The sequence below is a fragment of the Aquila chrysaetos genome, chromosome 5, assembly GCF_900496995.4.
Source record: "Aquila chrysaetos chrysaetos chromosome 5, bAquChr1.4, whole genome shotgun sequence".
Lineage (NCBI taxonomy): Eukaryota > Metazoa > Chordata > Aves > Accipitriformes > Accipitridae > Aquila > Aquila chrysaetos.
In genome coordinates this window covers 10,702,670-10,726,255 of record NC_044008.1, presented here as the reverse complement: position 1 = coordinate 10,726,255, position 23,586 = coordinate 10,702,670, and the positions used below count along the sequence as shown (strand labels likewise).

The 23,586-nt window shown below is 37.8% G+C and overlaps 1 protein-coding gene across 11 annotated transcripts in view; it reads right to left on the bottom strand.

Moving 5' to 3' along the window:
* Positions 1-23,586, bottom strand: part of PCLO (piccolo presynaptic cytomatrix protein) — a 396,208-nt gene that overhangs the window by 92,810 nt on the left and 279,812 nt on the right. The window lies entirely within an intron of this gene.

The following is a 23,586-nucleotide window of genomic DNA, read 5'->3' as shown; positions in this document are numbered from 1 at the left end:
TGAAAAATACTGTTTACTGATCTAATCTGTTGTGTCTTCCAGGTATCCCAGGACTGAGCCAGGAGACTTGATATGGAGGAAGGTATCACTATAAGGAAGTTTTATGCTCAGTATTTGCAGAGTCAATCCCTCTATAAATCATGTGAGGTGTATTCTGATAAGATGAGAAATCTTTTGGTTACAGTAAAATGCTTACAAAAAGCAAACTGTAGATCCATATCTGGGAGTTACAACTCAGGTTTTGAGAGCTGCATTCATATTTTGAAGTAGTTAGTCATAAGGACGACTCCAAAGAGATTAACTTCTATGAGTCTATGATTCTATGATTCTCACTAATGTACAAATGACAAAATCCAAGCTTCAGGCTCTAGAGGAAAAAATTGCTTAATGGGACAAGATACTGAATTCTTAATAGTCCTCTAAAAGCAATGTATTACAAAACATCTGAAAACCACATCATCCACACAGCAAGGAAAACCACAAACACTTAGCTTGCTACCACTTACACAGATATAACCAAGTCTTCAACTGGGTCATATTTTTATTTCAAAATCCTGTGCTGTTGCATATAACAAATGGGAAAAATAATGAAGTGAAATGTGGAGATAAACTTATAGGAAAACAAGCTGCTAAATAAAATATAATGAGAATTGTTCATGGAATAAAGCAGATGAAATTATTTGACAATGAAAGAATATGAGAAATAAAGACTATAAGTTTATATTACAAAAATTTCCACAGGATTTCATGAATTAGGATTTGAAATACCAGATTTGCTCATAACTTTTCTCAGTAAGAATTTATCTTTTTTTCTGCAGCAATTTACAGAAATACAGACTATGCAGAATGACTAAAAAGTGATGCTCAGAAGGCAGTAAAGCCAGCTGCTTACTGCCAAAATAGATTTGTCTTTTCCTAAAATTTAGCCCCTTTCATTTACCAGCCATCATTCAAAAGTATGATGCTGCTTTTGCTTGTTAGAGCAGATCTGGTTTTAAGCTCAGTTCCTCTGGAATAAAGCAGCAGCAATTATGAATAAATGCAGCTCCCCCTGATTTTCTGCCATACAAATATAATAGCATGCACTCTGTCTTTAGAATGCTTCTATAAAGGAAGGAACTGAAGTTATTTTTGTTTTCCTATCAATGTGTGCCTTCATAATGCTATCGTGGCATAGCATGTTGAGTAAGATGGTACGAACCTCTTGAGTAAGACGAGCCAAGCCACCACTTCTATGTACTGGCAATGAACAAGAATAAAACTAGAAAGTTTTAGATATTTGAGAAAGTGGTTAACATTCTTTTGTAAAGAAAAAAAAAAAAGAGCTGTGTTGACAAAATTTATCCAGCTACCGTCCAAGGTCTATCACATCCTGCTTGCATGGCTTCAGAAGAAAATTTACCAGGGGAGCAGTAAGGCTATCATCAACAACTTGCTTTGATTTAAAAGACCAGCAGGAAGAGCCTAGCTGAGTACCACTGCAGTGCTGCAATTTGGAAATCAAGTCTAATTTCCACTAGTGAGAGGTTCACTACTGAGTGCAATGGCACTGCAGTCACTCACTTGGTCAGTAAGGCCAAGCACGCGTGAACAAAGCAGCAGACTGAAAGGAAATTGAATCTCAACAGCCTTGGCTCACACAGAGATCCATTTAAGCTGTCAGTATAGGGGTATTTTCTTTTTATTGGCTGCCTTGTGGATTCATGAATGTTTAAAATCAAAGCAATTTAAACATGACTTAATTGATCTGACTGATAGCCCTGGGGTCCAAGGAAAGAGTTTTTAGGCAAGAAGCTGATTTCTCTTTTCTTAAGTAAGTAGCAACTGCTAAATACCTTTTGCTGGAAAAAAATAATGTTCCAAAGAAAACATTTAGGAGGAATGTGAGTCTAATCAACAAAAAGAGAAAAAAAAAGTACCGAGAAGTCACAGGAGACTGGTGATAAAAAAGTTTTTTGCCCAAAACCCAATCACATTCTGTAACTGATCTTTGGTAGTCAGGACATGTTATTCACATTTCCAAAACTTTGTATGCTTCAAATGACCAGTTTAGTAGACAAAGAACAAACAGGGAAACAGGAAAATTTACATTGCTCCATGACAGCTTTGCTGACTGAAGAAGAACTAGTAATTGCCCTGATAATCGAATCCATAATTTCTTCCAGCATTTTTTTTCTTTTATTTTATTGGGACAGCTACATCCTGCATTGATGGTGAGCAATGACTTATTTTTAGCAATATCAGCTCCCACAGTCAGTAGATCAGCTTTATACATCAAGACCTCCTCCCTGCTCCACTAGTGTGCTGACACACATGATTTGCTCAGTCTTTTTGGTATCTACTTTATGGTGACATTTAGAACCTGGAATCAGAAGAAGTTTATAATTTTCCACTGATTACAAAATGATTAATCCAGAGAAGGAACCTCATACATTTGTAAATGCTATGGAGATATCCACATTTAGCTAGATTAATACCATACTTTCCCTTAAAAAACCCCATGCTACAGTCCCACTGTATTGAAAGAGAGAAAGAAGCCTATTGTGTTCATATATTCTTCCATATGCCTGTTATTGACCACAGTTGGAGATGTTATCAAAATCTAAGCATACCTTTCCTCTGACACAGTATAGCCATTGTGTTCTTCTTTATAAGTACCAAATAAATATCTCAGTCTCCTGTATTTGTTATAGTTGCTGCTCTCAATGCTTAAATGAAGAGCTTGCTCCTGGAGGGAGGGTCAGTGCTTATGCTGCAGAAGTGAGGAAGGGCCCACGTTTCACCAAAACCCTCACGGGAAGCAGAGGGTGGAATTTTGCTGTATTGCATCATATTGCCATACTTAACACATGCAGCTTAATGTTGTTCAAAATTGCCAGGCTCTTTTTAGCAACTAGTAAAGTGTTAACATTTATTATTTTTCTTTAGGCACAAGTAGGCCAATTATCTGTTAACTGATAAAAATAAAACCAGAAAACTCTGCAGAACTGATTTCCTTTTCCTGACATTTTGACTAGTCATTTGACAGCTTGTGAAATGGAAGCTAAGTACTGGTGAAACTTGAAATCTGCTTTTAACAGTGGGGAGTCAGGGACTATTAAGAAGTAGCTTCTATCAGTTCAGGGATGAAAGTACTTGAAATAATTACCTGGGGTCCCTGGGGAGCATTCAGCATGTTTTGTTGATCCTGGAAGATCTGTGAAATTTGGGGGAAGAGAATTTTGGGGTAGAAAGTTTTAATAACCTGGGAAAAGATGAGTTCAGATTCAAACCTAGGGCCAGACTTGAGCTTACAACACCATATATAATTTCTCAGGAGCCTGAGTAAACCTGTGTCCAAATATGAGGAGCTGGTCTACTGAAACTTGCTTGGACTGACCACATGGTTTGAACTAGTAATCTTCTGCTGATAATTTTTACTGCTCATGGTAAACAACTAAGCCCTCTAATTGCTGACTATTTAGTTTTATAAACACCATATGTGGATCAGCTGTTAGGAAAAAAAAGCTTCCATAATAACAAGGACTATGTTGGTATTGCTCCCTGTTCAGTCTTGTGAAATGTTTTATAGTTGCTCAATCAAGAAGTGCAAAATGTAGCTCACTACTAATGTTCAACTGCCTCTATAAAATAAGGCACTTTTTAATCTTAAATATTTCCATGTTTACAAGTATTGCAAAATTGCAGATTGTCCAGAGAGGTTGTGGTGTCTCTGTCCTTGGAGGTATTCAAAACCCAAGAGGACACAGCCCTGGGCAACCTGCTCTCACTGACCCTGCTTTGAACTGGGAGCTTGAACTAGGTGATCTCCAGAGGTGCTCTACGGCCTCAACTATTTTGTAATTCTGTGTAAAACAGTTAAATTTTGCTTTCTAGACTATGCTAATATTTTATCTACATCTGCTGTATCTTTATGTATCAAAGAAAGCAGAAATAGCCGATTCTAAGGGTATTAAAACTTCTCTGTCTGTATGTCCATAAATAGTTCAGAGTGCATTCCATGAATTAACTGATTTGGTCTAACTGAGGAATAATGAATAATTGTTCCTTATCTCTTTGAACATCTGTATTTGCGTGGGTATGTAATCAAACTATTTATCTGTTTTTTCAGGAAGAGGAGAAATATTTAGCAACAATGAAAAAGTCAGCAATATCAAATGATCAGAAATTAGTTCCATGGATGTTGTTGAAACCTGCAGGTGTCTAAAACTCATAGCTTCTTTTAAAATCTTGGTTTACATTTACTTTTAAAAGTTAGATATAATTGCATCCTGTATCATAGATCACAGTATTTAGGAGTAACTTAAACAAAAACAATTGTTCTTTGTTCTCCTACTTTTTGGCACAGGTACTTTGATGTATTTCCTTTGGGTAGACTCTGCCCTCATTAAGTAATGATTAATTAAGCTAATCAACTGTCATCCTATTTAAAACTAAACTGTAAGAAAGATCTGAGAGCTGATAAAGTGAATCATTGTGTTATTGCCTCTTGCAGGAGTTATGATAAAGAAAAGATATCTAAGACAGACTTACAGAGAGTGATCAAAAAATACTACCAACTATGGTCTTGATCCAACAAATAACAAAATATCCTTAATTTTCAAAGTATTTCCTACCACTGAATTTGCTACGCTATGGTGATACAGAATCCTTGACACTAAAATTGTTGCTTTTATTGATTAACAGTGAAGATTAGATGATATCATGGTTATGTCAAACGTATTAACTCAGGAGTGGAGCTCTTTAGTGCATATACAATCCATGTTCATGGCCAATGGTTTGAGGATTCTTTCTTTGGAGATGCTGTTCAAGGACTGTGGCTGTGAACGGTCCCTGCCATGAACCCAGATACTGGTTCTTCTTCCGCTTGCACTAGTTTTAGGAATTCCATTAGCTTTACTCCTGACTTGCACTAATGCAAAACCCTGATGCAAATGCTCTTTTAAAAAAAAATCAAATTATTAGATACTGGCTGTACAATAGCTTTGGACCAAACTTTGCTCTGTGTTTTTGTACACCAGGAATGACATGGAGTTTAGAAATTTTATAGAAATGACAGCTTCCCTCAAATGTCAGTAATAAGAGTGATTCAGAGCCACAACCTTACACTATTTATAACATTGTGTTTTCATATTCAGAAGAGTTTTTAGGAGAAACACATGCTGCAGGAGAATACCAGATAAATGACTACTTTTTCTCTGAAGTCAGTTTTATACTAGGGATGTTGTTAGACTTGAAAACTTAAATGATTTATTCATCCACAGAAACAATATAGCAAAATTGCAAATACCCTATGCTGGTGCTTCAGACTATCTCATCTTAGACCCAGAAGAGCTACTTCTAGGTTCCTTCTCTGTAACTGGTGAGTCCTTGGATTTGCATTAAGATCTTGAACATTGTTATTTTCATTTACTCCATGGAACCATGCACTTATCAGTTATTTAGATACCATGACTTCATACAGAGCTGGTTGGAGAGTGGTTTGTTCCTTTACCCTGCAGCCTTGAGAGAGAAGCTGACTATATGGTCTGAAAAAGCATCTGAAAGAAGGGGAAACACAGCAAAATAACCAAAGTGTCAATGACGTCTGTGGGGGTTGGGCATGGACTGGAGTTGGAAAGGCTATAGCATCTGTTCCCACAACTATCCCAGACATTCTTGTATAATTTCTTTTTCATGTCTGCTTCCTTAATAGTGATCAAGGGCAGAAATATTTCTTTGCTTCATGAGGATATTGCAAGGATATATATATATATAAAAAAAAAAAAAAACATTTGAAGAGCTCCTACTCTGCTTGGGTGGCTGCTTTCAATAAATACATCCTTCAGTCCACCACCTGGGTGATAAAGCTGTACTGTTGAATTGAATGTGGTTGTATATATAACTTTCCTATTGATAAAAAAGCACAAAACGAATTCTAAAATATGCAGACAGAATAGGTCTTGGTATTAGAGTTTCTGACTGTCAACTGGAAGACACAATATATATCTCAGTTTCCACCCATCTTCCATTACTTTCCACATTTCCTGTCCTCTTCAGATTCATCTTTAAGACATGAGCTGGCTGCATGATTAAAGTTGAAATTGAAAGGAATCTGAAGATCATCAAAGGATTTTATTTTTCTGAATATGAGTCCCAATGTAGTTGCTTCAAATACAGAAATACTAAACTGAGCCACTGAAGACCTCTTGAATTTTATTCCCACCTGTAACACAATGTACACTATTATAAAGTTAATCTTAGTGACTTTGCATATACTGTGACACTGCAGAGTCTTCTATTCAGTATACCCAAGGTGCCTGAGAAGTGGTAAATCTGTTGTTTGCTGTGTCACTAAGAGTTTGTAATTACTTCCAAAAAATCAGACTACACATGTATGAAAAATATTATTTTTCCATTTTTTAGAGTCTCAGAGATGCTCTCCTACTGGAATTTAAAAAGACTTAGAGATTACAATATTAGAATAGAGCCTCTGGTTTTGGTTACACCACAGTTATACAGACAGATTGGTGGGCTTTATTCTCTGCTTCTTCATAGTTTGTATTGTTTACTCTTATGCAAAATAAACATGTCAGTCTGAGTTGCATTTTTCACTGGTCCAATGCTCACAGAGGAATAGAAAATTGGACTCTCTAGGCTAGCAGCTTCAATCAGTAGAATGTGAATGTTAGTATCTTTCTAGTTCACAGAAGAATTAAAATTCAGAAACATTACTTTGAAATCCCAGAAAGTGCTATAAAAGTTAAATGTGCACTCAGAACAATGAGAAACAGTATCATCTTGCAGTCTGACATTCAACACTAAATTACTTTATGGTCTGTGTTCTCCAGTTATTTTTCTTTTATTTCTAAACCTTTCTGATAGTTAAAAATAGGTTGATGAAAGTCAATGTGTTAATGTATTTCCCTGTACTGCTGGGCATGAATCACACCAAAACTCATTATTTTTTGTAGACACCCTAACTTCCTCTCCCATTTGTCATTCACACCCAGGCTGAATATTTTCCATTATTACAATAATTATGATATAGACAACACTCACAATTCTTAAAAATGGATATGTTGTTCATCAAATAGAAATGATATAATGGACCTGCCTGTGCCTCATGGCTGCTACGCTGCTACTATGAAATGGCATTTATAAAAGTACAGCCAGAGCAAATCAACTTTGTATTTGGAGTGTACTTGGCATTTACAGGCAGCTATACACTGATTGGTACAACTGCAGTTATCAACCCAATACTAAACACCTCTCTAATTTAGTCTGCTTTCAGTTTTATATGTATATTGGCACAGTATTCTCTAGATCACCCTTCAGTGTGAACTATGCTAGGGCAACAAGTATGACCTGGATGTATTTGTATGACCTGAATTGAAGCTCTTGGCAAGTCAAATGAAGATTAGAGTTACTGTTTATGAAAATAACTGTGATAGAAATAATAAATTTATAGTGCTTTCACCACTACTACATCCTCAAACATTATATTACATTAGAGTTACAGACAGATGATCAGTTATACCATGCTGAACAAAATGCTGTGGTTCATTGTAATTATTCAGTGTTTCAGAAAAATAAATGTTTTTCAAAACGTACTGTTCTCTGAAGCTATAGAGCATAGTGTACTTACTTTGCTTTCAGTAATGTTATATGAAAGATTAGAATGATTTTGCTAGAGAGATAAGCTGTAGAGAGCTCTAATTTAACTGAAAGTCTTAAACATTTCATTATCAGGTTGTATTCACAAAAAAATCCACTTTTAAAAGCACTTTACTGCAAATTCAGATTTTTTTAAAAAAACTTGTAATAATATATACATGGTAGAATGAAAAAGTCTATTTAAGTCAAAGTCACCTAAAGATTCACCTAAAGATCACTAAACAATGAGGCTGCAGGAATTTCTCTTTGCTCTCTCCTTCATGAATGGTAAAACCATTATTTTCATAGGGGTTTAATGTCAGGTATGAATTTAGACTAGTATATCCCTGTCTGCATTCTATATTTATTAATACTGGTAAATTCAGAATTCAGTGGGGTTTTTTTTCAATTTCTATTTTTGAGGAAAAAGTTATTCTCATTTACACAAATGCAGTTCTCTTAGTCCAGCTTCTATTAGTTACAACTGAGAATGGAGTGATATTTGCTTTTGAAATTTTCTTTTGGAGGGGCAAGAGGGACATGTCATGAGATGCAAGCATACAGTTCCTGTGGAAGTTACAGTGTGTGTCTGAAGAATCACTCTCTCTGTATTACTTAGTTTCTAGTCTCCTTAAGAGTATAAGTTACTACAACAAACATGTCAAACAAAGTCTGTATAAAATACTGTTCTATTGTCAAAACAATTAGACTCTAAGCACAACTCTTAATTTAGATTAAAAGAAAACTGACATAACTTATTAGTGTTAAAATTTCTTTCGTACTTCCAAATAAAAAAAAATCACAGAATCATAGAACTGTAGAATGGTTTGGGTTGGAAGGGCCATTTAAAGATCACTTAGTCCCAACCCCCTGCCAGGGGCAGGGACACCTTCCACTACACCAGGTTGCTCAAAGCCCCATCCAACCTGGCCTTGAACACTGCCAGGGATGGGGCATCCACAACCTCTCTGGGCAACCTGTGCCAGTGCCTCACCACCCTCACAGGGAAGAACTTCTTCCTTACATCTAATCTAAATCTACCCTCTTTCAGTTTAAAGCCATTACCCCTTGTCCTATCACTACATGCCCTTGTAAAAAGTCCCTCTCCAGCTTTCTTGTAGGCCCTCTTTAGGTGCTGGAAGGCCACAATAAGGTCTCAGAGCTTTCTCTTCTCCAACTGTCTCACAACCTCAACAACAACCCCAAATCTCTCAGCCTTTCCTCATAGGGGAGCTTCTCCATCCCTCCGATCCTTTTTGCGGCCCTCCTCTGGACCTGCTCCAACAGGTCCATGTCTTTCCTGTGCTGAGGACCCCAGAGCTGGACGCAGTACTCCAGGTGGGGTCTCACCAGAGTGGAGTAGAGGGGCAGAATCACCTCCCTCAACCTGCTGGTCACGCTTCTTTTGATGCAGCCCAGGATATAGTTGGCCTTCTGGGCTGCAAAAGCACATTGCTGGGTCATGTTGAGCTTCTCATCAACCAACACCCCCAAGTCCTTCTCCGCAGGGCTGCTCTCAATCCACTCATGACCCAGCCTGTATGTGTGCTTGGGATTGCCCCGACCCATGTGCAGGACCTTGCACTTGGCCTTGAGTTTTAATGTTCTGTCTTCTACAGAGGAGTGAAATTACCCATACCTCATGCAGGAGGAGGCCCACTGGCTGCTGCTAAGATACCCACAGCCTGATCTTCCTTTTAACAAAGTGAATCACTGCCAAGATCAAGCTCAACAGTGTGGATCCAAGAAAGACCCAGACTCTCCAGCCCCAGGAGTGCTGGTGTCTATACGTCAATGGAGGATTGATACATGACTTTCTGTTCTGCCTCCTATCTCTTCTCCATCACTTCTCTTTCTTCAATCAAAATATCCCCCATTAAGGCCAGTCATCATTGCTACATCAAAGAAAGAGTAATTACATAGCACTCTGTGGTATCCTAGCTGCCACTCAAGTGGCAAGAAAAACTGAGTTAAGGGAGAGAAGCTCATCAAGATTAGGTTCTTGGCTCTGTCAAGTGGAGCTACATAATAGAAATCTTAATACTTGTATGAATGAAATATGAGTGGGAATTTATGTATGTAGGACTCCCGGAAGGAATAGTGGAGGAAGGAAAAGGAGATTCGTGGCACATAGGTTAGCAGGTTATCAAGATCCCAAGACATTTTACATGTGGCTTCTCAGAACACAGCTCAGGAAAGAGAAAGCAGTAGAAAAAAGACAGGGCAGAGCCACACTTTAGCAAAGGACTTACTAAACCAAAGCGCAGCCTGAAACCATAAAGAGACAATGGCAGGAAGATAAAGACCAGGACTGAGGCCATGAGACCCTGAGATAAGGAAAAAAAGGTCAGAAAGTAACCCAGCAACATTTTCCAGTGACTCACAGAGGTAAGGGGAGGAGAAATAAAAGATCACAATCACTATCAGCTTCTAAAAGTGTGCAAAAAGCACCTCTAAGACCACCACGTGGTGGCCAACTTAAGAAACCAGAGAATAAGAAGAAAACAACTCAATAACTGGCATCCCTTGCTCTCTGGACATATCACCTGCATACACACATCCTGGTGCTTAGGAGAATGTGGGTTTGAGAGAATGGGTTTATTTATAAAGCACAACAAAGAAAGAACACTAAACCCAAAGAAAAGTTACTCTTAACTGAGGACCCCCAACCTGCTGCCTCTGTTGGGGCTCCCTGAAGAGGCTCTTCTGATATAGATCTGCACTGCCCTGGGGGTCTACCCTTGCTTCAGGAAGCCCTGGCTGATCTCCAGCAATGTCACCACTAAGGGACTAGAGTCCAGTTCAGAAAATAATGGAATTATTGGGATAATATAAACACTGAAAGCATGCTAGGAATGAACAAAGGCCATGGTTATGCATCGGATGGCAATGCTACTTAAGATGATATTAAAACAGGAACGGAAAGTTTTTGTGACTCACAGTAAGCAACCACCACTGTTTCAGTAAAAAGTCAAGCCTTCTTAATGAGAATGACTGAAGACCTTAAAACACTACTCTGTTGTATAGGATAGAGTGAGATCTTTACTTGATGTGTTCTACTAGGAGTCAGTTTGTCAAATAACCAGCCTCTGTACCCTGGGGTAATTTTACAGTTCTGACACTATGTGATTATTCAAATATAAAGAATTTACTCACTATTATCTCATTTGTGAAAGTCATGTAACCTGGTTACTAAGAAAACTGAATACAAAATGCTGGCCAGTGCTATGCAGTTCTGATCTCCTGTATGTACTTATTTTTCAACTGTATATGTATAATTCTCCTTTTAAGAAAAGTTTTTGGACATTATGCTCTTCGTAATATAAGTAGGTAAGGTAAATCCATGATATTATCTTGGAACCAACGTGTTCATGTTCTAATTCAAGCTGAGCTAAATTTTTCAGTCATATATTGAGTTTTCAGATAGGCATATTCATTATCATTGAAGTTATTTAGAAACTAATTTAAAATTTTTGGCATTGTTTTAGCTGGAAAAAATGAAGTAATTCTCCATCTTTTTTTCAAAATAAATAGCTTTCTAATTTCAAAAGAATTTTTCAATCCTAAATTTTTAATTTGATGTAATATTTAATTTAAAACTGAAGAAATTTTTGCTTATTTTTTCAGGAATAAAAGTTTATTTCATAAGAAATCCTAAATCTGTTTTTATGTTAACATAGATGTAGGCACAAGTGAAAGGGCATAGCCATGCCAAAGTATGGTAGTGATGTAGAGCTTGCTACCTTCCCCCCCCCCCCCCCCAAAAAAAGGAGGCTGGTTGTTTTTTTGGTTTTTTTTTCTTTTTTTCTTGTTTCTCACATTTTCCATTGTTTCATGGACATTTTTATCACCAACAGCAGTAATTTGGTATCACTAGGAAGTATTAGGGTAGAACACAGTTTTTAAATTACAGTATAAATAGATTTGTTTGCAAGTTCTTAATGGTGTCTTCTGAGATGGAAATAGATGCTCTAATATTTAATCAAATAAATAAATACCACTGCAGAAGTTTGACTAGGTGTGCCAGTTACCTGATTTACTAAAAAATATTTTATACAACAACTTCTAAGCAAGAGGTATTGGTTTTTCTACAGGGAATAGTAACCTATTCAGAGAGATTAAGAAACTGTTGATTTCTTATTAGATGTCAAAATATTTTCCCTTCATAGAGTTGTCAGAACTATAGAATTCTGACTATTGGAATGATTTTATTTCAACCAACATTTGCTATGCTCCTTTTGTGGAGGTTAACTTGATGTTTGTACAAATTCCTGACATATAGCATGTCCATAGCTGCAGGACCACAGTAAAAAGTATGTGGAGCAGATTTGTTTGATTATTGGCTGGTTTCAATGATCAATAATCTGAACCACAGATGAAAATGCATAAAACCATCATTTTTTTTCATCAAATTTTGAACATATTTAGAACAATAAAGAAAAGAGCATGGACAGCAGTAAGCATGTCTGCAGGGAAGAACTGTCATGCTTGCCTCGGAAGCTGCCTAGGAATTTTGAGTAGTTAATGAATGAAGAGAGGCAGGCTCTTCTTAGGATGGTTCATCTCAGCTGACACCTATTTGGAGTGAGATGAATCATGTCCCTTGGGGTACCCTTCTTTCACTTGTCGTTAGAAAAGGAGCCCATAATACAAGCTTAGGTAAGATATTTACTTTTCAGACACCTAAAAAGATGTGCATTGATCCCCTCATTTGTCATCTACAATTATAAATCTGTCCTAGAAACAGAAATGGACTTTCTTTCTCTCAATTTAGCAAACTGGCAGCTGTACCTTATCAACAATGGGAAGAATGAACTGAAAGATAGCGTACTTCAAGTGAAGGGGATTATTTGGGCATCATCAGAAACTGAGTTGTAGTTCTGCTTCTGCTACAGCCAGCCAGGTGACCACCACAGGCAAGCCAATTAGCCCATTTGAGCCTCAGTTTCTTTATGTTAAAAAGGCATGGTGCAAAGATAATGGTATTGTACATTAACTTTGAGATTTGTAAGCAATAAGTGCTATTAGTAAAGCTAACTGTGTTTGTGCATCAGAAAACTTGCTAACACTAATAGATTTGTAGGAGATAGTACCTGTGAAGTATCAAGGGCTGGGTGTTAACTCTTAAACTTTCATATCCCTCTAACTCTTTCGTAAAGGATTTTAATGAAAAATGTTAGGATTATTCAACTTTAAGAAGTACAGGTTATGTATCTGCTAGACAAATGAGAGATACTAAGAGTTACCTGTTAGAAATGACTGGTATTTTAATAGTAAAGTTGAAAAACTTCAGGATTTCTGTTTTCAATAAATATTTCTCCTTCCAAGTTCAGTGATAAAATTAGGCACAAACCCCATTTTTAGGAACGTCTGCTGATTGACATTAATGGTAGTCCAGTTTCACTGCTGGGTTCAGAGCAACCAGGCTCCCTCCTATGATGCTAAGGCTGGCCGGAGCGGTGTTTCCAGTTCCCAAAGTAGCCCTCCCTGGGAGCTCAAGCACTATTCACTGTCTTGGCACAACTTGAGCTAGGAACTACCCATCAGAAAAATCTAGCAGGTTTAAATGTGATTTATGAGTAGAGTCAGAGAGATCTAATCAAATAGGGATGGAAACTTGTGCCTGGTCATATTTAAGAGTACAGTTCAACTTGCTGTACTGATTTTGGCTGAGATAGAGCCATGTCTCCCCCGTCTCACTGCAGGGGAATGAGTGAGGGGCTGTGTGGGGCTTAGCTGCCTACTAGGGTTAAACAACACTTGCAAATCTGCAACATGAATCAGAGAAAGGGAAGTGAGCCACAGTAACAACTACCATACATCTCAATGAGAACAGTCCATGATATGCAACTAAAATTGCCTTTTTTAAAAAAAATCATATTTAAGTAATTTTAAATTAAATAATTTAAATTAAATATTTTTAAATCATTAATACTCTTCTCAGTACCTTAGAATGTAATTCTGCTGATGCTTACACATCTCCAACATACCTGTAACTGTCACACAAAGTATACAAATTTGGTCTGCAGTACTTGATCAAGGAAGTAGCATTATTCTCACAAATAGGTCTATTGTAATAAATGTAGAATTTGTGCATGAAGAAAGAAATAGCCCTATAAATAAATAATGCAGGATTAGGCCCATGGTTATGTCATTCTCTGTAGGGCTGTCTAAAAGAAATTTGAATGAACAGTTATTGAAGCTATACTGTACATTCAGAATGTGATGGTGATTATCTGGCAGCTACTTGCCCAATCAGCTTACATAAATACTCACATAAGATGTTAAAGCCAGGCCCTATTGCTTTTACTGTAACTGTTATTTATATTATAATAAGCTTTTTTACTATATTATTAACAAGCTTTTGGAACTCAAGTCATTGTTTAAGGACTTGATATGAGAAACAGCATCCAGGCAAAAACAGAAGAAACAATCTGTGAAGACCAAGAACTAATCAACTCTATATCAGATAGGGTAAGAGAGAAGCTACAGGAAAGGAGTAAAGTAATAAAATAGTAACACAAGTATGTTCCTGCTTGACTGTTCCATACTTTTTATTGATGTAAAATTCTGATTCAAGAGCTGGATTTACATTATCCCCAAGAGACATAAGGAACATTTTTTTGACATGTGCATGAGTTCCTTCTTCATGGCAGAGCTGCAATAACAATTTCAATAGCAAATCTTTTATAGCTGCAGGTTCTTGGAGGGAACTTGTATGATAAATGTGTAGTTCTTTTTTATTGGTTTTAATAGAACTAGAAAAACTACTTAGTATTATCATAGGCAAAAATAACATAAATTGTGAATGCTAGCAGGAGGCAGATAATTGGATATGTGTGTGTGTGCATGAATGTTTGAAATTGACCTTTGAAACACCTCAGACAGAAGTGGCTACTTGCTAACTGCAACCTGTATGATCTAGTTTGAAATATTGGTAATAACCGGCCTAAAGGAGAGTGACTCTTCTTGAGTCCTCCAGTTAATAATGAGAAATGAGACAGAACCACCAGTTAGTAGAGTGATCATGCGATGTGCTTCTGCACAGACAGTTTTGATTGAGGAAACTGGGGGGCTAGTGGGTGCAGAAAGAAGAGGAGGTGCTTCAAAGGATGGATCCCCAAAAGAAGTGGCCTTGGAAAGGGGTCTGGAAAGAAGAAGGTGAAGATCCTGGCTGGTGGAGAGATGTGGGAAGTGGGGAAGACCTTGGAGATCCAGGCGGTGGATGGAGATGAGTGCCAGGGGCCACCCAGGGACCACAGCAGGGGATGTCTGAGATGGGCACTGGTGAGCAGTGGCACAGCAGGAGCCAACACGACGTCCTGCGTGACTGGTCCAGGCAGCAGGGACTGGAAGGGAAGGTGGGACCTCCTGAACATGGCACTGGACCAGGAGCGAGCGAGTGTGAGAACAGGGCAGGGCAAGGACTCTGCTCTCCTTTGGTATCAAACAAAACTCCATATCCAGGTCCCCTGTGGACAGGCATTCGTGGTCTTGAATGTAACAAGTAGAGAGCAACTAAGGATAAACCAGTCAGAACAACTGATCACGTTACATTCATTGCCTGCTGGCTTTAGTAATCCAATGTATGTATTTATTTTAAATCCTTGAAGATAAAGGCAAATTCAAGCTAGCTTTGGCATGTGTACTGATTAGCAGCAGCTTCTATTTCTTCTCATTATCTACACTAAAACAAATGATTTCTTATCAGCCAGTACCTGTATACTTGTGTGTTTCTTATGATCACCATTAACATACTGAATTCAGTATGTGAACATCAGGAAGACAAACAAAACAAGTGTATGATACCACATTCCCTTACTGGCAACTACGGCTCTAGAAGTATTATTCATGCCCCTCCAGGGAAAGCAGTTTCCCCAGGGGAGAAGCCGCTGTCACCCCAAGGATGACAACAGCCACAAGAAGGCCCTGCTTGGAGCTGATGACAAGCAAAAGGAGGACAGGGCTGGTAGTTTCAGGGCTCATTTTCAAGTCTCCTGAAGGCACTTTGGAGATTTTCTGCTGAAGTAATGGAGTACATCAAAACTCATAGGGAATAGTACAGCCTGCGAGATCTGGTTTAAGACTTCTTGGGTCAAAGGATGAGGGGTTGGGCTTGAGGAAACTGTGGCTAGGTAGGGGCAGGGAAGGTGCTGGAAGGATGCGTCCTCAGCCTGAGTGCTGCATGTCAATGGTGCGGTGTAAGCACCCGTCCTGCTGTTTCTGCTGCTGTGCAGCAATCAACAGTCCCTGCCTATACAGGCAACCTCTTGCCCTGTAGCAACAACAGTAATAAGCCTGTCTATTTTGATGCTCTCCTAGTCTCAACTTAGCAACGGCACTCTAGCCCTACAACAACCTCTGCCTCTACTTCTTAAAACTCGTGTGTCTTAATTATGCATCAAAACCACACTTAAACATTGAACCATTACTAAATTCTCAGCACTGCATCCTCATTTCAGCTTCACTGGATATTGCAATGGTCTATTCTCCTTCAAAAACTTGCCCCAAGTGAGATATCGAGCATTATTTTTAAACTGCCAAATGTAAGTGTTAAACTGACATTTCAACTCTGTAGACTCAAGCTCAAATGTGTATTATGGGTCAACAAGGACAAAGGAGTTTGATCATTTCACTATTTAATCTTTTAAGACTGCTTTCATTTCACTAAAGCTATTGTACAGGTCAAAATCTTTTCCCCAGGACTGATATATTAACATTACTAGTGTCAAACAATGTAAGAGAGTAAAACAATCACCTCTGCTTTACATCAAACCACTAAATATTCTTTCCCAGGCAAAAGGAGGAAAAATAGGTGTTGTATTTAACTGAATAAAAATTACATTTTTCTTTCTTCTAGAGAAAATTTAAGCAAATGCACCCTCCCCTCAATACTGAGCAATTACATCTGTGAAATATTGTGAATCAGTTATGTAACAATAGGTACAAATAAGGTAAAAATATACGCAAGCAGCAAAAAATGCCAGCTGAAGCTATGAATCCCACAAACATACTGAATACAATAAAAGAGTAAAGCACAAATGATATTGTATGCTTTCGAGATGAAAGAGTTTGAGCAATTCTCCTTGGGTAGAAAGTATCCAAGGAATTGCTAAATTGCCTGTGAACTCATCATCATTTCAAAGGCATTTCTTTATCTTCACCAAAACTAATAATTATTTTCTCTAAAAGTAATGAACCAGATTGATCTAATTTGATTATTTTTTACAGATGATAATAAATATTGTCTTGAATGTATACAACAAATTTTAAAGAAAATAATAAAAAGCCCAGTCACTTTTCCCAGTTCATTCCAAAGGCTCAGAGGCAATAGAAGTATAATTGCCAATTGTATTTCTTCTTTGCCGATTGCCTGGAGGCCTGCAGGACCACTCCTAATCGTACTGTGTATCCCTCTCTTCACAGGCAAATGAAAAGAACTGAACCCACAACGCATCCTGAAGACCTATACAGGCAAACTGCAGATGGAAACTTGGCTTCATTCACATATGCACTTCTTCAAAGCATGTGCTTTTACAAATTGAAATTCATCAAACTGAGCATGATTTTAATTGTTCTTCCACTGAATTCAGTGACAGTTGAGAACCGGACATGATGTCCAAATTGCAATTCTAATACTAATGCTCACGGTCTAGTTATGGATGATGCTACCGGGAGGACAGGCTCAAACAAGCAAAATGAAATACTGTGTCATACAACATATAGTTACTCCGTGGAAGGCCATTATGCTTGAAGTCTAAGGGTAGACTAGACAAGAGCATGCAGGAAAAATTCCCCATGGATTACTAAGTAGAGGACACTGTGCTGTACACTTCCCTAGGGAGTTCCTGAGTCATATAGTCTATGTCATAGTCATATATATGACCATATGACTACATATATATGTGTGTGTGTGTGTGTGTGTGTACAAATGTATATAATCATACAGATACATGCATATGTACATCTATACATATGTCACAGATATATATGTTTAATTTACTGTTTCTAGGACATGCTAGATGGTTTGTCTGGTCAAATAGAGATACTCATGGTTTTTTTTACCTGTTTTGCTTTCTGAAGTACATGACATCATACAATCAGGTCATCACTAACAGCAGGAATAATAATTGGTTGGAGTATTGTTCATTACAACAGTGATTGTATTGGTGGTGGTGTAGACCAATTTCTTTTTGCTAACGTACTTTGTAGAGTGTACACATGCTGATATAAACCCCATGGGCTAAAGCAATACTTTGTTGACATAGTCATGATGTCTACTAAGAGAGATACAACTCCATGGAGCTATAGCAGTAAACTTGTTTAAGGATGGTCTTCTAGATCTAGCTCACTTTGACAAAACAGCTAGTTAAATTTCACCTGTAAACACATCAGAGCACTTAGGTGCAATAATTTAGTTCCATGTGTTGTTATGTTGCTGAAATAGAGGAACCTGTGTGATGACCTCAGTTCATAAATTTAAAGCCAGGAAACACAGAAATCCTTGTATTACCTGTGGGGCTTAGTAAGTCTTCGCCTCTAAACAATGCATGTAACATCCCAAAATATATAATTAAGCATACTGAATTAGAAATTCTTAGTATGAAGCAGTAACAAATATAGGTAACAGGCCTTTACAGATCCCTTGCAAAAGCATTCTTGTATAGAGTTTAACACATTCAAAGTTTGGGATACAGGGGGTTGTCCATTAGATGGCACCAAATTTTTCCATATGTATGGAAAATGTAGGCAACAGAGAGAAGCGTTTATCTGCTAGCAGCTGTCAGGTGGTCTCCCAGCTAGTCTCCATTCAGAGACAGAACCTCTGAGATGGCATTGCAGCCTGTCAGCGTGCATCACTGATGGATATTCATCCAGATAGGGAAGTGTGTGCTTCAGCCCGTGTTTAACTAACCGCTCGTCTGGTGTAAAGCTGTTTTTATCATATCTACCAGTCTGTCTGCATCATACTCAGCCAGGGTCATTGTGGCACTTGAAGATATTTTCAGTTCCTTCTTTGGATCTTCACTTTCCTAAACAGTGGGAAGTGTTTTTTGTCTCATGTTCTCTACAGCTACTCAATCAGAAGAAAGGCCCTACTTTTCAACTAATCAGTCAGCTTCCACTATGCGAATTGCAGAGCTATTACTATCGCTGGGACAGGCTGATACTTCCAAGAATAGTACAGTGGTCTGTAAATAAGAAGATGAAAGATTGTCTTTCCTTTCTTTAGTATTGTCTAAGACTAAAACTGTTTCTACTTCCCCATTACCACCAGTCATGAAAGTCCTTGCCTAGAATTTTGCTTCCTTTTATCCTTTCTTTCAGACACACCTCAGGAACTCTCAGTTCTCTCTAATGAGTCACTTCAGACCCATTTGGAAAGTATAATCAGTAAACATAATACAAAACTTTGCTTTATTTAGATATAAGTCAATGCTTATTTCTATTTAGCAGTCCCAAAACTGCCTGTATGAGCAGCAAATGTATGTGTGAATGATATGGATTGATTCCACTTCACCCACACTACGACAGAACTAATTTAGCAAGCTCGGTGCTCATGCAGTGATGAAGACCGCCTGGAATGACTCATTTCCTTTTACTGTGTCATCTTAAAGGTTAATTTCATGGGGTTCTGTTCAGCATATTATCTAATAACTAAGAAATAATCAAACCTTCTATTCATTGAGATGACTGGTCAGCACTGCTAAATGGCACCGTCATTGCACTTGGGCAGGTAAATGGTACTCGTCTTTCCCATGCAAATAGATTCTAACAATGAACACGTACGATGAGCGTGAACGATGTACATGGGAGTTTGCTTTTCACCACATTGCCTTCCACACAGTTCTAGAAATCCTTTGCTCTTGCACTAACCAGATCATCCTAATGTCCTCTTTACCTCCTGCCTGCTCTTTTTTTACCTTGTGCCTGCCGTGATGTAGCTAACATGCAGCCTAACCCTCCAACCCAGGACTGCGACATGCTTGCTGGGTGTTTGCAATCTGGTCTGTCTGCACACGAGCAGTGTATAAGCTCACAGGCCTGGGCTAAGGCAACCTTGGTGCTGCTGTACAAAACAGGAGTTGTTGGGAGACTTCTCCCGGCTCTGATGAGAAGTGCTGAGGAAGAGGGATTGCCTGAGACCCCGCAGTGCTTCTGAACGCTGAACCCTCCTAGAAGAGCAGGGCCTGTGTGCAGGACCAGAACCAGCCCTGCTTGTCAGGGTATCTTTGAAGGGTATTCCAGACATGCTTCCTCCTGACCTGAGCTGGTTTGGGGTGGGAAGGGAGCAGAAAGGTAGCACATGAGCAAGTTAAGAAGAATCCAAACCTCTTCCCTGCATCTTTCATTGCTAGTTTCTTTTTGCAGATGTACGTCTCTGGCTCTCTACTCTGTCCCTGCTGGCCTTTTAGGAACAAATTTATTAAAAGAAAAAAAAACCAAACAAAACCCCACAGAAAATCCTTTACGCTTCCACAGACTAAGGAACAACAATAGTACAAGTACTACTGCTGGACAATCGTACAGTTCTTTCTCATCAGATAAACTACCTATATCATCTTTAAGACCTTATGGACTCTCTAAGACTTAATACTTCTCAGTTATTGGCATGTCCTTTTGGTTTGGCAGCAGTGAGTCCCCAGGGAAAAGTCCCTTACAGTCACAACTTATAGGTATATGCATAACATTACATAGGTAGGTGGCTAAAGCTCATTTTAGATTAAAGAACATTATTATTAAATCAAATTATTAATATATTTCAGTGGTATTCTTCTTGGCTTTCAGAAGTAGACATAGCTGCTGACTCATTACTCTGTATCTTTGTACATTATTAGCAAAGTTCATCACCAAAAATGCAAAGTATTTTCTCTGTATTTCCTTAATATCAGAAGGCAGACACTTTTTTCACACCTTTTCCATGTGAGATCTTATTATTACTCAAACTGTTCAAATCCAATTCAAGACCTAAATGAAAGTGTAGAGTCATTCTGCATGCTTTATTTTGGACTGACCATGCCCATATCCAAAGAGAAGAAGGATTAGCATGTTATAAACATATGAATAAGCTACTTCTTAATTTGCAAATTTTTGTCACATAGCAATACATTAATGAACAATCCCTTTTGTGAAAGTCAATGTAAGACCCAAAATTTAAAGAAAATTCAGCTGGAATGAGCGTCACAGTCCTATAATGACTGGAGTGTTTTACTGTTTCATTGGAAATAATTTTTAAGAAAGCTACTGTTTCATAACTAGGTGGTTTGGCGAATAACAGGAACATGCGCAATAATGCCAGGAAAAAAAAGTACAATGGTATCATCAAGCAAGAAAAAGTAACTGTGCTGAACTTCTGCAATTCCTACTCATGTCAGTTGGGGGAGAAACTGCTTAGCACCTCTGACTTTTCCTTGGCACTTTGCAACATGCATTCCTAAGAAAACAGCAGATAAGAACTTATGAAGAGGATTGACTCGAGCTGTTGAAGAGGAAAATCACTGAATAGACCTGTATGCCCATGAGCAAAGGCTGCAAAATCACAACTCTTGCTTTAATTGTACGTCACATGGCAATAATTAATGAGAGATGTCAATGTCACTGTAGTCACTTCCGGACTTTCTCAAAATTAATGAATTTTTGCTTCACAATAAAGTTTTAATAAACTCTTATTAAAGTGTTAAGCTTCCTAAAGTCTTAATAGAATTCCCTCATTTTTATAAAATGTAAGTATATATTAAAGTGTAATGTATTTTCAATATTTGCCCAATATCAAATTTAAATCTATAGATAATACACTTCCACCTAGTTACCCTGTAACAGAGGGTGTACAGAGATCTCAGAATTAGTCCTGTGGATGCCCTAGCATACGAAGAATTGTTTTCAGACCTTTTCTTTTGATTTACTTTAACATAACTGACACCCAGCCCTTCTCACTGTGAACACTTAGTGTGGGTCCTATGTGTGGTTCGTCTATTGTGTTGACATTTGTTACATTAATAATGCACAAAGAAAAGAATAGTGAGCAATTAATTTTCATGTAATTGGTGTTGTGAAAGATGGCAGCCAAAATCAAAGTATGTGAATGTTAAAAAAACCCCTCACCAGCATCCAGAGAAAAAAAAGAGAGGAAATTTTACTGTTGAACAACATAAAACCAGACTTCACAGTATAATTTTTTGCCACTGTGGGATTCAAGCAACTACCTGCTACTTACTGGGAATGACATTATAACATTCTTTATAGCTATAAGTCATAAAGGGATGTTGTGCCAATGAGAAAGCCATGGCCACAATCAGCACGAAAAATAACAACTCACTGTTTTATCTAGGTTATTCTTCCAATCAACATTTTAATGTATTTGTTCCCCTGTTCAGTCTTAAGCATTTGCTACACTATACGGCATTCTGTTTCAGGTGAATTATTAATCTTAGCCTGCAAGCGTGCAGTTCAGTACAAATGGCAATATAGTTCAGATCAACTATAATTCAGCTAAGACATGTCAATTGGCAATGTTTTGGTTGTTTTTCATGCAAGATGCATATTTAGAGAGGGTAAGGATGTTATGGCAGCCTTTGGAAAGAATAGGAGACATGTAACTTGCTCATGTTTTTACCCAGCACATAATTTATTGTACCTGTACTATCTGTCATGATAATTGAAAGCAAGGGAATAAATTGCAGGAAATTTAACACAGATATACTGGGAAATATGCAAGAATTTGAGCCTTAACAACATTATTTGAATGCTTTTGAATCTGTTGGTATGATCATCCTTTTAATGAAGGCTATCTTTTAGCTTTTAGACTTTCAAAATACACAAGCTATCCTTTCATGCTAAGTACCATTAAAAAATGGGTAGACAGTGTTGAAATTAATATTGTGTCATGAATAACCAATAGTGGATGCTAAATTCTGCGCTAAGGTTTTTAAATGGGGTTCCAAAGGCTTTCATGGTATTTGCTCAGGACCTGGCTGCAGAATTTTCTTCTGTATCCACACATTAAATACTGAGTACAACACGAAGCCTTCTCATAGGAGTGCAACATACTGGTTAAAGGCAAGCTGACAGTCAGTGATGAACAATTAAACATTTTACTATTTTTATTTATTTATTTGTTTTTATTTATTTATTATATACGTATTTTATTAAGACTGGAATGGAATTCTACATATTGCATTATTTCTAAAGTGTTCATAAAGACCACTAGTGTAATGTAACTATCCAGATTTCATCTTTCTTTCCCATTGCCTGCTCTTGAGGCATTTAACTGATCATGTGCACACATCATCACAATTATTTTAAAGAGGGTGTTCCTTTACTGGAAAATGTACAACTTTATATTGTAATTATATGTCTCAAGTTGAACTGGCCAGTGTATGCCAGTGGGGATGTGGCCTCACAATAGCAGTTGCAAAATTATGGATAAACAAAGATGGGACTAATTATAATTGAAAACTGTTGCTTTAAAAATCCTTTTCAATGCAATAAAAATTAAGACAAAAAAGTAAACTTTCCCAGAAAGTGCCTGAACTATCACACTAAAGAATAACTTAGGGTTTATCATTTGGAAGACAGACCAGCTGCAAAACAGAAGGCAAGATCCAATTCAAAATAAAATGGTCCCAACTGCCCGTTTTTAATGGAATTTAATAGTAAGCAGCTCCATTTCAAACACAGGTCTCCTTAGAAGCAGAAGTCTCTAAGCAACCGAACATCAACTGTGCTGGGAAGGGCCCAGAATCAAGGTTTCATATTCCTTTGGCAGGTACCGAACCACTATGTTTTCACATAAAAGCAGTCAGGATCAACTACACCATATATGTGATGACTTGCAAATATTCTTAAAATCTACGTGTTTCAAATGCAGTGTGAACAACCTCATGTACACAGCATCCTTTCAGAGACTCAAGCAGGGCTCAGACCCTGCAGAACTTAGCTGCTATCTGCCCA